Here is a 14,874-nt window from a genome sequence, read left to right on the forward strand (position 1 = left end):
CAGTACCAAAACTCTTCACAGAAGAGAGCGACGTCTTTTTTTATTGTTTTTTTTTAATAGGTTTTTTTCTTTTTTCCCAAATGAAGGCACCCGATATAACTGTGGTTCATTGGCCTTTTCGAAAGCCTTCTGGAGAGTTTTAAAAACAAGAGAAAACGACTGCTGAATCTTTTTTTTTTTTCCTTTTCGATTATTACACATTTTATGCAGAAGGTGGAATGATAGGAAATGTCAGTTACTGCATTTTTCCCTTATATGTTTTTTTTTTCCAACGAGTAACAAAAGAATTAAGTCTTTTGTGAAGGAAATTAAAAAGTGTGAGATAGAAAAATATTGACTTTAGAAAAATGTGAAGGGGATGAATGAAGGGCGGGGGGGGGGGGGGGGGGGGTTACCTTGTCTTTTAAAGAGAAAATAAAGTGTTCCGTTTTTTTAATCAGAGTCCAAAAAAAACAAAACAATTACAAAAGCAGCATCAATTTAAAAACAATTCATTCCATAGATCACAGGTGTCAAACATGCGTCCCGGGGCCTAAATCCGGCCCTCCAAAGGGTCCAGTCCGGCCCTGGGATGGAGTTGTGAAATGTAAAAATTCCATTAAGATATGAACAATCCTTTTAGTTCAGGTTCCACTTTCACAACAATTCAATCTAAAGTGAAATATTATCATAATAACAAATAATGACAAATCCAAATTTCTCTTTGTAAATGTAAATATTTTCATGTATTTACACTAAAATGGATAATTCCACAAAAAATGTGAATAACCTGAAATGTTTTAAGTATAATTTTAACAATATTCCATCTGTTATTAAATGTTTTGTGTATTTGTAGTGATCTGTAAGTTATAATGTACATGATAAACTGAAGCAGAATACTGTTCAAATCACACTGATTTTTTCAGTTCAAGGAATTCACATCTTTTGAAAGTTGAGTTTGTAGACGGAAACCTTTTCATTGTTTGACTTTTTTCACTAACACAGAAAAGTTTGGAGTTGACATTATTTCTGTATTATTCTGTTCTTATTGGACTGGTTGGGTCCACTGCAGATCAGATTGAACTGAACGTGGAACTGAACGAACAGGAGTTTGACAGACCTGCTGTAGCGCTCACATAAAAGCAGCACAGGCTCCGCCCCCGTGGGGGGTTTTTGTTACTTGTCTCGTACGGAAGAGCTTGAGTGGACACCGACAAACTGAATCACACCTGTTCTGGACCTCTGACCTGGACCAGACCTGTGGGAACATCAGCCCAGGTACAACCCCCCCCACCCAAAAAGGGTAAGTTTCATGTGTTTTTGTTTTAAATCTAGTTCAACGCTGACTACAGTGATGGGGGGTGGGGGGTGGGGGGGGGGTGACTGGTACAGTGTAAAAAAAAACAACAACAAAGAATTAAAAACATGAATAGGGGAAGAGAAAAACCTAAACCTTTGTAAACACGGTACAATAAATAACAGCAGGCTCCGCCCCATGCATGTGATGATGCTCACACACGCTCGTCTGTGATTGGACACTCACACGCTCGTCTGTGATTGGACGCTCACACCTCATACTCGCACCAGTCGCAGTTTTGTCGTTTTCTCTCTTTTTTAATTGGATTTTCTTATGGGTTTTTTTTTTTTTTAATATCTCGAGTGCAAAACATCACAAATGAACAATTCTGTATTCAAGTAATGTTATATACAAGAATAGGGGGGGGCTTCAGGGGGGAGGGGGGGTGGTATTACAAATATGCAGTACTGTACATAGAATTGTCATATTAAGAATTTACAGACGATCTCTTATTAACAGTAACAAATAGGGGAGGGGGAGGGGGGACTGGGAGAGGGAGGGGGTGTGTGTATGTGTGTGTGTGTGTGGGGGGGGGGGGGTCGGGGGGGCAGGGGGAGAAAATAATTGTACGAGACGAGCATTGCAGTTAAGTCCCTCGATGGTTGCCGTGGAAACCCAGCCTTTTTTTTTTGCTCATTCCGCCGCCCGCTTTGCATTCGCTGACGAACGATGCATAGCACCTAAAAAAAATAAAAATGAAAAAAACTGGGGAAAAAAAAACAAAAAAAAAACAGAAAGGGGTGTTGACACTTTCCCCGTGCTGCGTTCAGGGAGGTTACGTAACTTCCATGGCCACTGTGTTCTCTGATAGACTGTTCAGTGCTGGCTTGTCTTGATCGTGATTCTCCCTGAAAAATTAAAAAAAAGAGAAAAAAGAGGACGGTAACAGAAGTGTCAGAGCAGAGCGCTGACACTTTGAACCCTCAGGTCCTTCGGAAAGAACACAACTGCTCAAAACTAACAGACACACGACCACAGTCAGGATTTGAACCCTTTACTCCAGTGGTTTCCAACATTTTTTTAGTCCTGACTCCATTTTAACGTCACAAATTTCTGGTGAGCTCAGACATTCAAACCTGAGACTTTTTTTGGCTAAAATTAATTTGTTTTTGATCACGTAATAGTTTGCCAACTATGTTGCAAATAAACATTAATTTTAGACAACATTTAGACTATATACTGTCAATTTTTATTAGTAAGTTTTAATTTTTTTTATCAACTACTAGAAATTTCAGGCGACCCCATTTGAATTTCAGGTGACCTCATGTGGGGTCTCGACCCCAAGGTTGAAAAACACTGGTTTAAATACAGTGAATGAGTGATGGAATACTGTTGAATACTGTTTATTTCACCTGCGGACGAAGTGCAGAAGAAAAGGAGTTATTTGGACTAAATCTGTCATATTTACACGGGTGTAGTTTTATACCCCAGTGTTCAGTAGGCTGTGTATCAGCAAGAACCTGACGATACAAATCACAATACTAGGATCACCATACCATATATCACAATATATCATGATACAGTTAAAAAGGTAAACTTCTTTTGTTTGTTTGTTTTTTAAAGATTATTTCCTGGAAGTGGGGATGGAACCATATGAAAATTTCATATCACAGTTACTGTGACCAAAATTATCACAGTTCTCATTATTATCACTGTATTACTGAAATTGTGGTCAAAATGTTCAAAAAGTACTGATACACACACTGAAAGAATTTAACCAAGGTGGATTAAAAAAAAACAACAAAAAACCCAAATAAAATAACAGTCCCAGTGTCCCTTCTGTGTCAGAAACATTCACATATTAACCCTTAGTGGTCTGAGTCTATTCTGTCTGTTTTTCAGTCCTTTTGATTTGGCCTTTATATACTATAGAAACAAATGTTTACTATACCCATGTTTGGATCTGTTTTTTCAGCACAACTTCATATGTATCATCTATTGCTTTTTCACTTTAACCTACTATAAAAACACAAAAGGACAAAAACACACACACACAAAAAAAATCCAATTTGAAAAATGTATATACTTTATCGCATAAATAATACATAGATGCTTAACGAACCTTTTCACAGACTTTAAAAGTGAATGTTGGTTCCAAATATTAGGTATAGAAAATTAAAATTGTAATAAATTTAAACCACACTCAAATATTTGACATAAAAGCAGATCTTTACATAGGGTTTTTCCCCCTAAAAGTGCAGTTATCATGTTCAGTTATCATGAGAATTAGAATTTAAATGGTAATACTAACAGTCTGTGATTTTACTGCTGTTTATCATTATACCAGTAATAGTTACATCCCTATCTGGAAGAATTGAATTATACCAGAAATATGTACAAATACTAAACACATTTTTATTTGATCCCAACACAATCTAATGTTATATCATAATTTTTTCTGATTCTTGTTTCCAAAGGAACTCCCATCTGCCTCTCAGACAGTAAAAAGTGCTTTTAGGATGATTCAAGTAACCATTATTTAATAAAACTGTGTTAAACAACAATAAATAAGATATAAACAATAAAGAAAACCAAAAAAACATTAATGAACCTCTACCATATCTGCATTTGAATAAATACCCAAAAATATCCATACAGTACTGTTTAATATCGATACAGTATCGTGAAATGAAATATCGTGATATATTGCAGAACCCATATTTTCTTACAGTCTCTAGTGTTCATAAATGTACAGGGTCCCTATTCAATAAACCAGTTAATAAAATACTACACTTTCCAGACTATAAGCCCCACCCACCCCGTCCTCCAACGTCTCGCCGTCGGTTCATTGATGCCACGCTTACGTGCATCAGCTGTTTCCTTCTTCGTCAGCTGGATCAATCGTTAGCCCAGAAAACATAAATTAGCTGCATCATTTTAGTGTGTGGAAAAAAGTAGCAGCTTATAGACCGCAAAGTACGGTAAATAAAATAAATACTTAAAAATAATAATGATAAATGCCAACTATTTGAATTGTGACTTATTTATTACCAAAAAAAAAAGAAAATTCACACAAAACTGTAATTATTTTCCATCTAATACACATCTGGGGATGTAACTCTGGATGTGTCACAGATGAACATCATTCTGTCAGATTCTCCTTCTGGTTTCCTTCACTGACTTCCATTAGAACTAGAGCTGTTAGAAAATATGGGTTCTGGAGTACATCGCAATATTTCATCTCACAATACTGTATCGATATTGAACAGTTCTGTATGGATATTTTTAGGTATTTATTCAAATGGAGATATTATGGAGGTTCATTTTTGTTTTTTTGTTTTTATTCTTTGTTTATATTTTATTTATTATTATTCTTTAACACTTTTATTCAATAATGTTCGTTCCTTTGTTTGGATTGAACTCAAATCCTGTTCTGATGTTAGTTGTGAACTAATAGAATCTGAACATTTGAACAGGATCTGAAACTGGAATGTCTGGAAAACAGAATTTCAGTTTGAACATTTGCTGATAGAACATTAGATCCTGTTGGGATCAAATACAAATGTGTTTAGGATTTGTACAGATTTCTGCTGGAATTCAATTCTTCAAGGAAATAATAATAAAAAAAAAAAAGACAAACAAAAAATGGCCTTTTTAACAGTATAGTATATCGTGATATATCATATGGTGATCCTACTATTGGGATTTGTATCGTATCACCAGATTCTTGCAGATACACAGCCCTAGTGTGTGTGTGTGTGTGTGTGTGTGTGTGTGTGTGTGTGTGTGTGTGTGGGGGGGGTTATTAGACCAAATACTATTACTAAGAAAACACATGAATGTTAAAGTGTTCCTCAGATGATTAAACCGTTTCTATCGTCACTTTTTACTCAGATTTTCAGTGTTATTTCAACACTCTAAACTGGAGTCCAGGCTTAAACACTGACTCTGACACATTTGGGTTTTTACATCATCAGTAAAAACATTTCTTTTTTTGAAATTAATTAATTTTTTATTTATTTATTTATTTATTTATTTTTTAATTTTCTTTTTTTATTTATTCTATTTCTTCATGTTTTCTTTATTTTTTATTTTATTTTAAACATTTCTAAGGTCACTGAGGTCAAACATTTCTAAAGGTCACTGAGGTCAAACATTGGACGATCACCTTCTCCTCACCTGGGCACTATGTCGAGGGGCGTGGCCGAGGCCGTGGCGACCTTGGGCTTCTGACAGTTGGCGGTGGCGGCGGCTGCGTGCGCCAGCTTTAAGGCGGATGTCGACATGGTGGAGCTCAGCGTCCGGGGGGCGTGGATGCGCTTGGCGGCGGCCACGCCCAGACGGAGGCTGTTGTTGTTGTTTCCCAGCAGGACCTGAGTGGAGGCGGGGTTAGCGGTGGCGGCGTTGGCGGGGTGGGCGGTGCCGTTGTTGCTCGGTGCCGACGCAGAGCTGGTGGTGGTGCTGCAGGGGTGGAGCAGGGCGGGGCCGGGGGAGGCGGTGGGCGGAGCCGGAGCCGCGGGGGAGGGGGACGCTGTGCTTGAGAGGTGCAAGCCCTTGTAGACACCTGGGGGGGGGGGGGGGGGGGGGGGGGGGGGGGGGGGGGGGGGGGGGGGGGGGGTCAAAAGAGCCCAGGTGGGGTGGGGGGAGGGGGGAGAAGGTGACGGGGGGAGGGTTCACAGTTATCAACCGTTCTTAAAGAAGAATCCTGACATCTTCACTGGAAAGAACAGAACACACAGAGGGTCAGAACCCAGAACACACAGCGGGTCAGAACCTAGAACACACAGCGGGTCAGAACCCAGAACACACAGAGGGTAAGAACCTAGAACACACAGGGTCAGAACCCAGAACACACAGAGGGTCAGAACCTAGAACACACAGCGGGTCAGAACCCAGAACACACAGAGGGTCAGAACCTAGAACACACAGAGGGTCAGAACCCAGAACACACAGAGGGTCAGAACCTAGAACACACAGCGGGTCAGAACCTAGAACACACAGAGGGTCAGAACCTAGAACACACAGAGGGTCAGAACCCAGAACACACAGCGGGTCAGAACCCAGAACACACAGAGGGTCAGAACCTAGAACACAGTCTAAACCCAGTCCTATCAGAACCGTTCAGTCCCAGCAGTAACACACATTTCCAGGTTCAGTTCTACTCAGGTTCATGTTTGTATTTATGACATAAACTGCGGTTCTGTTTGACAGGTTCTGGATCTCTAATCATTCGAACTGAAGGTGTTCAAAGCCTTGGGTTTTTTGTTTTTTTTTTCCTTGGGTTTATTCCAGACAGTGTGTGTGTGTTCTCAGCAGGACGTCTGCACACATTCCACTCTTCAGAACCAGTAGTGCATTTATTTATAGAACTGGACTGGTTTAAATAAAGGCAGCTGTTTGGCGTCCATTACGGTCCGATAACTAAACTGGAACCACTAGGGCTATAGGGGATCACGGACAATTTCCTTAATTGATTGGATTTTGATTCATAAGGTTCTGAGTTGATTGATCATGATTTGATTCAGAATTAACTGATTGACTCAGATTCATTTAGTGATACCACAGTACAGTTTGGAGCTGGAACCTGTTTATTTGACGACCGCAGCCATGCAACACATCAGAACCAAGGTCCGAATAGTTTTGGACTTTTCATTCTAGTTTAGTTTTATTTAGTTTGGACTTTTTTTTCTCTAATTCAGTTTGTTTTAATTAGTTTTTAGAGCAGGTTTGATGGTTTTTATTAGTTTTAATTTTATCTAAATGCTTAGTTTTAGTTCAGTTGTAGTTCAGTTGTAGTTCAGTTGTAGTTTAGTTGTAGTTTAGTTGTAGTTCAGTTGTAGTTCAGTGGTCTCTTTTCTCTTCTTCTCTGTGCTCCTATTCAAATCAATCCCAGACAGGACTCTGCTGCTTTAGTCTCCATGTTTCCAGGTAGAGTGGGGACCAGAAGACGACTGGAAACCACAAGTGAACACAAGTGACGGAGCAAAAAGTGTCGTATGGAGACAGCACAGAAAACTGAGAGACAAAGAAATCCATTTAACATCAATCTGACATTGACAAAGACGAAAACGAAGGGAATTTTATCCTTAATTTGTATCCGTTTTAGTTAGTTTTGTAAACACACAATACAATTTCAGTTAGTTATGTTTTTTTCTTTTAATTATAGTTTTTATTTATTTCAGTTAACGAAAATGTTTTTGCAATTCTAGTTTTCGTCGTTTTGTTAGTTTTTTGTTAACAATAATAACCTTCCTCCAAACTTTCCTCTGTTTTAGAGCCAAAAAAGTTAATTTACATTATGAAAAGGTTTACATCTACAAACTATCCTTTCAAAAGATGTGAATAACATGAACAAACTGAAAAAATAAGTGTAATTTTAACAATATTCTGCCTCAGTTTATCATTTCCACATGTTCATTATAACTTACAGATCACAGTGGATCTACAAACACACAAAACATTAATAACAGACAGAATATTGGTACAATTGTACTTACTTCCCTTAAAACATTTAAGGTTGTTCATATTGTTCGGGTAATTTACATTTTTTGCAAAATTTGCTTTATTTCGTGTGATTTGGTATTGATCCAATGTTGACAAAGACGAAAACTAAGGGAATTTTATCCATAATTTGTATCCATTTTAGTTAGTTTTGTAAACACACAATACAGTTTCAGTTAGTTATGGGTTTTTTTCTTTTAATTATAGTTCTTATTTATTTCAGTTAATGAAAATGTTTTTCAATTCTAGTTTTTGTCATTTCGTTAGTTTCGTTAACGATAATAACCTTGATCAGTATTGGTATCAGTACTGACATTGGGGGGTGGGGGGTCCAAGTCCATATTAGAATGACTGGGGTTCTGTGACCCGCCTCAGAGAGCCTCTGCTGACCAGACGGGCCAGGCAGCCACGTCCTCCACACTGTGGGTTCCAGTCTGAGGACCTCCCATGGAGGCGTCTCCCCCACCTAACCCTAACCCCACCCTTCCTCTGCGCCCCTCCTGCACCAGAACCATTGTGAGCCAGATCAAGGTGCCCCGTCTCCCCCAGGGCCCTGTGAGACTGGGCCAGCCGGGCCTCAGTGGTACCTGGGCCAAGTACCCGCGGTCCTGCTCTGAAAAATCAATCTCATCCACTATTACTCGATTATGCAAAATTAAAAATAAAATCAATCCAAAAATTTTTTTTTTTTTACCTGGCCCTAATAAGCAGACCCCGCCCCCCATGGGCCCAGGGGAGGGGTTTATATCCAGGTGGAATGGATACCATCACTGGTTCAGAATATTTACATTCAAAGGCTTTTTTCAGGGTAAAACACAGTGAATGTTCCTGAACAGTTTGTGTGTAACTGGGCTTCACACCAGTCCAAGTCACACACAGATCTGACTTTAAAAACAACCAGGAAAACCTCGACTTCAATGTTTGGGTTTCCTCACAATGCTGTAGTAACAAACATATGTGTGTGTGTGTGTTCCCGTACTGCTGTACTGTACCTGAGGGGGACAGGACACCGTTGACTCCGCCTCCCAAGGCCAGCTCCTCCTTGGTTTTCAGAGCCAGCAGTTGGTCGGCGGTGACGAGGGCCGAGGCGGCGAATTGAGCGGTGGCCTGGTCCAGTGTGTTTACCAGGCCCTGGGGGGTAGGGGGGGGGGGGTCAGGAGGACAGGTGTGAGTCTTTGCTTGGTTGGTGGGTTCAGTGCAGTGCATGCTGGGATGCTGGGCTGCTCACCTGTGTGCTGTTGGCAGTGGTGGTGCTGTTGGCTTGCTGTTGCTGTAGCTGGATTTGTTCCAGCTGGTGTTTCTGCATCAGAGCCAGCTGCTCCTGATGCTGCTGGTACTGTTCGGCTGTTAGAGCTGCAAACACAAAAGCAGAACCCATCAGAACCGCTTACACACCCAGGGTTCAACCATCGGACCACCGCACAGTCCTACACTGTCCTGGATCTGCTCAGTTTGGTGGAACTGACAGTTCTGCCACTTTCAGATACATTACTGCTGAGGATCTGGAATCAAACATTGCACACCAGGGGTGTCAAACATGCGGCCTGGGGGCCAAATGTGGCCCACCAAAGGGTCCAATCCGACCCCTGGGATGAATTTACAAAGTGCTAAAATTCCACAGATTCATTTTAGTTCCGGTTCCACATACAGACCAGTATGATCTACAGTCAAATAACCGACAAAAAAGAATGACTCCAGATTTTCTTCTGGGTTTGATGTGAAAAAAATATTACATTATGTCTATAAATAATGACAACTTCAAATTTTTGTCTTTGTTTTAGTACAAGAAAAACATTAAATTATGAAAATATTTACATTTTCAAACCGGAAGCACTCTGAGAGTGCAGACCTCTGCCAAGGCCAATCAGTGGGTAACCCAAACCCTAACCCTAGGAATATTATCAAACACTTAAAGCCGTTTTACCTGGTGGTAATTTAGTGCAACAGTGTGCAGTACACCTGACAACCCTTAGAATGTAATACACAAACGATGCCATTAGTGTTAATGGTGCTAACTGTTGACAGTGGAGCAGGTTCTAGTTAAAACCTGAGCATCAGAGCTGACAGATGAACGTACAGGGCCTTTGTACCACTGGGGGGTCTGGGGTAAACCCTGACCTGCTGCTGCTGTGTGTATTAGAGGAGGTCCGGTCCATCCACCACAGGACCCAGACCCCCTCAAAGGTCAAAGGTCAGCCCAGTTCAGGTTGGGTTCTCCCACATGGACTCATTGATCACTTATGCACATGTTAAAGTCCTTCATCACATGTTCCCGTTTACATTTAGCTCCACCTTAGCCTTTTTTGCCCCTATACCGCTACCTGCTAACAACCTGGCCCTCACTGTGAGCACAGAGGAGGTCAGGAAGGTGTTCCGGAGCGTGAACCCGTCGAAGGCTGCTGGTCCCAATGGTATCCAGGGGAGGGTACTGAGGGGCTGTGCAGTCCATTTGGCAGAGGTTTTTACTCCCATTTTTCACCTCTCACTGGCTCCTGCACAGGCCCAGCTGTCTAAAATCTGCCACTATTGTACCCATCCCCAAGAAACAGTCGGTCAGCAGTCTGGATGACTATAGACCTGTGGCTCCTACTTCAGTTGTGATGAAGTGCTGTGAAAGACTGGTGCTAAGGCACATAAAATCTTTATTGCCTCCCAGCCTTGATAAGCACCAATTCGTATCCAGAGCCAACAGGTCCACAGGTGATGCCATCAACACAGCCCTTCACACAATGTGGAAACACCTGGAACAACCTGGCACTTATGCATGGATGTTGTTTGTGGACTTCAGTTCTACTTTTAATCCACTCATTCCAGCAGACTGGTGTCCAAACTGCACAGGCTGGGTATTGGCGAGCACACCTGCAGATGGATGGGAGAGTTTTCTCACCAACTGTCTGCAGTCAGTCAGGATGGGGCCTCATCACTCTTCTGTCCTGACAGTGAGTACTGGGGCCCCCCAGGGCTGTGTGCTCAGCCCCATGCTGTACACTTAGTACACCCATGACTGCGCACCAATCCACAACAGCACACCTCCTGGTCAAATCTGCAGATGACACTACTTGGTGGGGCTGATCCACAACAATGATGAAACGGCCTACAAAGAGGAGGTCCTGAACTCACTACCTGGTGTTCCCTTAATATCTGGCACTCAACTCCTCCAAAACAAAGGAGTGGGTGCTGGACATCAGTAGGAGGAGGAAGAGGAAGGACCCCCCCCCCCCCCCCCCCCCATCCAAGGGGACACCGTGGAGTGGGTCAGTGCCTTCAGATTCCTGGGTCCATACATTTGTCAGGACCTCCCATGGGGCACTAACACCAGTACCCATGTGAAAAAGGCACGGCAGCACCTGGACTTTGAAGGTCACTGAGAAGGGTCCACCTGTCCCAGGAACTGCTGCTGTCCTTCTATAGATGTTCTGTGGAGAGCATCCTTACCCACAACATCTGAGTGTGGTACAGGAGCAGCTCTCAGGCTGACAAGAAGGCTCTAGAAAGAGTCAGGAAGTCAGCCCAGAGCATCATGGGAGTCCAGCTGTCCTCAGTGTCAGACATCTGTAACAGCAGGTGTGTGTGCAGGACCAGAAGCATCAGCCTGGACGGTTCACATCCTGGACACAGCCTGTTCTCACTGTTGCCCTCAGGGAAGAGGTACAGGTCCATCCAGGCCCACTCCTCCAGATTTAGCAGTACGTTTTATCCAAGTGCAATATGGGTACTGAACACACTGCAATGACAATACCTCAAAAAAGGACATATATTTAACATATATCCAAAGTGTTCAGCCAGGGTCAGAGTGCAATATATATTTATCTCTACTGTTTCTTGGTTGGTGACATGCCTGTTTTTATTCTGTGCATATATTTATTTATTTATTTATTTTTCTTTAAACTGTTTTGCACTACGCACCACTAGAGAGTTGTCTCTTACAATTTCGTTGTACATATGTATAATGACAATAAAGGCATTCTATTCTATTTTTTTTCCCAGCAGCTTCATATTGATTATCGCTCCTGTTGCTGACAGTTCCATGTATTTCACAGTCTTGGATCTTGGCGTGTTATCGATCGACTTAATTCCCTACAAGCCTTTCACTTCTCTACTTCACAGGATCCATGACTCTTCATCACACTGTGCTATCCAATAATCACAACTCAATCTGGATCATGCTTCATGTAATCGGACTCCATCGTATTTCTTCTACGTTCTCCGCACTCGTGCTGTCTGTGTGTGTGTTGTTTGATGACCTCCAGTTCCTTTGAAAATCCACTGTTCGTTATACCAGTGCCTTTCATTTCTGTGAGCTGATTTCCAATATTACCGTGTACCAACAGGCTTCAGCAGTGCAATGTTACCAGTGAATCAATAGACAGCTCTTTTGCATGCACATCACCCCTTACACGACTCCTGTAAAGTGCTGTAATGACATCCAGACGCCGAGCGGCTGAATGTTGTCAGATTAATACTAGTGGGACCTGTGGCATTTACTTTATATTCGGCCCCATGTGCCTCTGTGTCCACACAGCCCCACAAATCCTGCACGTCTCATGAATTTATTTATCAAACTCTTTTTAATTGACACCTTGTAGACTGGTGGGGTGTGAGGTGTTGTGATGTGAATGCAAAGCAACAGCGGTGTCTGAACACCATCCCACAAACAACTTAAGAGAGCGCCGCTGTAGGACCTGACGGACGCTCATGCTGTCGTTACACAGCGGAAAACATCATCACGTCACACCACATCACGTTCAAAGAAAACACATTCCAGCCTGAGTGCAGAATCATGTCCATCCATGAAAGTATCCGTGGATTAATTAGTTCTACGGACCAGCATAGTAATTAAGGGATCACTTACCCTGAACTACAGGCAGATTTCTTTACTTCCACCAAAGAGTACCTTGTTATACAGATATCATCAGTTTAAAGGTGCTGGAGACTTTCGTGACCAATTTTTCATCAGATCTGTCAGACCTCAGTCATATCCTCAGTATCATGAATCCGTTCTGTCATTACTCACCTGAATCTCTTGCATTACGGTGAACAGTTTCAAAGTGCCATCCACTGTAAACTAAACCCATGTTTTACATTCGGACCGGAAGGGAATTCGGGCATCTTGGAATTTGTCGTGATGTGCATTGTGGGAAGTGAAGGTTTGTGTAATCGCGTGACAGCAGCAGCTGCTACAGACACGAGGTGGAAACAGCAGGAGCTCCCTTCCCTCTGTGCATATTACTTCAGCCGTTTCCACGCCATGTTTGTTTCATCCATGTAATATCAAATGGTTGCACTGCTGCTGTCAGGTGGCTACACGAACCTCCACTTCCCACAATGCACGTCGTGACAAAATTCCTCAGATGCCCAGTTTCCTCCTGACTCTGTAAACACATGGTTTGTTTGTGGTGGATGGAACTAAGAAACTGTTCACCATGAGGAAGAGATTCAGCTGAGGAATGACAGACAGACGAACAGATTCATGATACTGAGAATGGACAGATCTGATGAAAAATTGGTCACGAAAATCTCCTGCACCTTTACAGTATAGTTTGACATACATTCCACTACATGGAGAAAAAAACTGACATATGGTTCTTGAATGAATCACATTCACAACAGACATGAACTGTCTGGAAGATAAAATGAGTGTGATAACAGGTAAAATGTCTGTAGGTCTGCCACAGCAGCCAAACACCCCAACATCCCAACACCACCCAACACCCCCCCAGTAATCATACTAGCCTCATGAAGATAATGAGTAAAGGTGTAAGAAAATATGGGTTCTGCAATATATCGCGATATTTCATTTCACAATACTATATCAATATTAAAAGTACTGTATTGATATTTTTAGGTATTTATTTCATGCAGATATTGTGCAGGTTCATTTTTGTTTTTTGGTTTTCTTTATTGTTTAAATTTATGTATTTTTATTAATACTGTTTTATTAAATAATGATTATTTGAATCATCCTAAAAGCACTTTTTACTGTATGAGAGGCAGATGGTAGTTCCTTTGGAAACTAGGAGAATTAGAAACATTTTGTGATATAACATTAGATCCTGTTGGGATCAAATAAAAATGTGTTTAGGTATTGGTGCAGATTTCTGCTGGAATTCAGTTCTTCCAGGAAATAATCATTTAAAAAAAAAAAGAAACAAAAAATTGCCTTTTTTTAACAATATCATGATATTTTGTGGGGGGGGTGCAGTGAAACTAAAGACGCTTTAACTAATTTCTCTATTGCCACATTTCTGCTACGTGGAACCGGTTCGACTCGGCTCGTCTCCCGTCGTTGTGCACCTCATTTCCTTTCCCTTCTTACCTTCGGAAACTTGTATTTGAGGAGTTACAACATTTGTTGCCCGCACTGGAACCGGCCTGGCATTCACTCTGCCGCTACATTCACAAGCACCGCTGAGTATCAAATACGTAACATTCCTGTAAATGAGTCACATGCTGTGGACAAATGTTTGAGGATATTGGAGGGATTCCACCCTTTTGAAGACATGGAAGCTTTGACAGTGTTCCAAGTAAGTGGATCTGGTGTGGTCTGTTTAAACCGTTTCTGCCTCAACGCCATGTTGGCCACGTTCTGACCAAAACAATGCAGCGTACGTGTGACGTCAGCGCATGCACAACGAAGGTGGAATCGATAAGCAGAATCATTAAGCAGGCAGGCAAATGATTCTAAGGAACCAAGCTACTGGGAACCGGTTCTTAAAGAACCGGTTCTCGATTCCCCATCCCTAATTGTGATATACCGTATCGTGATCCTAGTATTGTGACTTGTATCATATCATCAGATTCTTGCCAATACACAGCCCTAATAATGATTCACAACTCGTTTCAAATTCACACCAGGTTTCATTTTTCACTGTGAAAGATAATGGTTCAAACAGTTCTATTAAAATTGGAAAAAAAAATTAAAGCCGCAAGCGGCATCTAAAGGCCCTCGCCAAGGGCAAGTCCAGTGGAAGTATGCTCATCGTTCAGCAGGTGGCGCTGTAGCCCCAAATTTTGTGTCTTCTAATGAATGGGTTTAGGCCTGGGACATTGACAATTGATTTGAGACAAATCAGTGTTCGTATGTCCGAACTGAACAA

The 14,874-nt window shown here is 41.7% G+C and overlaps 1 long non-coding RNA gene and 1 pseudogene across 1 annotated transcript in view; one reads left to right on the forward strand and one right to left on the reverse strand.

Moving 5' to 3' along the window:
• LOC115416287 (uncharacterized) overlaps window positions 1-1,254 on the forward strand; it is a 1,420-nt gene extending 166 nt beyond the window's left edge. Inside the window, exons 1-2 of the long non-coding RNA XR_003934939.1 lie at window positions 1-509; window positions 1,123-1,254. The exon at window positions 1-509 is cut by the window's left edge and continues 166 nt beyond it. This is a non-coding gene — a long non-coding RNA (uncharacterized LOC115416287). The remainder of the gene's footprint in view (window positions 510-1,122) is intronic.
• A 314-nt stretch (window positions 1,255-1,568) lies between these two features.
• The window catches only part of LOC115416286 (enhancer of polycomb homolog 1-like), a 71,088-nt pseudogene continuing 57,782 nt past the window's right edge, over window positions 1,569-14,874 (reverse strand).

This window comes from Sphaeramia orbicularis, unplaced genomic scaffold, assembly GCF_902148855.1.
Source record: "Sphaeramia orbicularis unplaced genomic scaffold, fSphaOr1.1, whole genome shotgun sequence".
NCBI lineage: Eukaryota > Metazoa > Chordata > Actinopteri > Kurtiformes > Apogonidae > Sphaeramia > Sphaeramia orbicularis.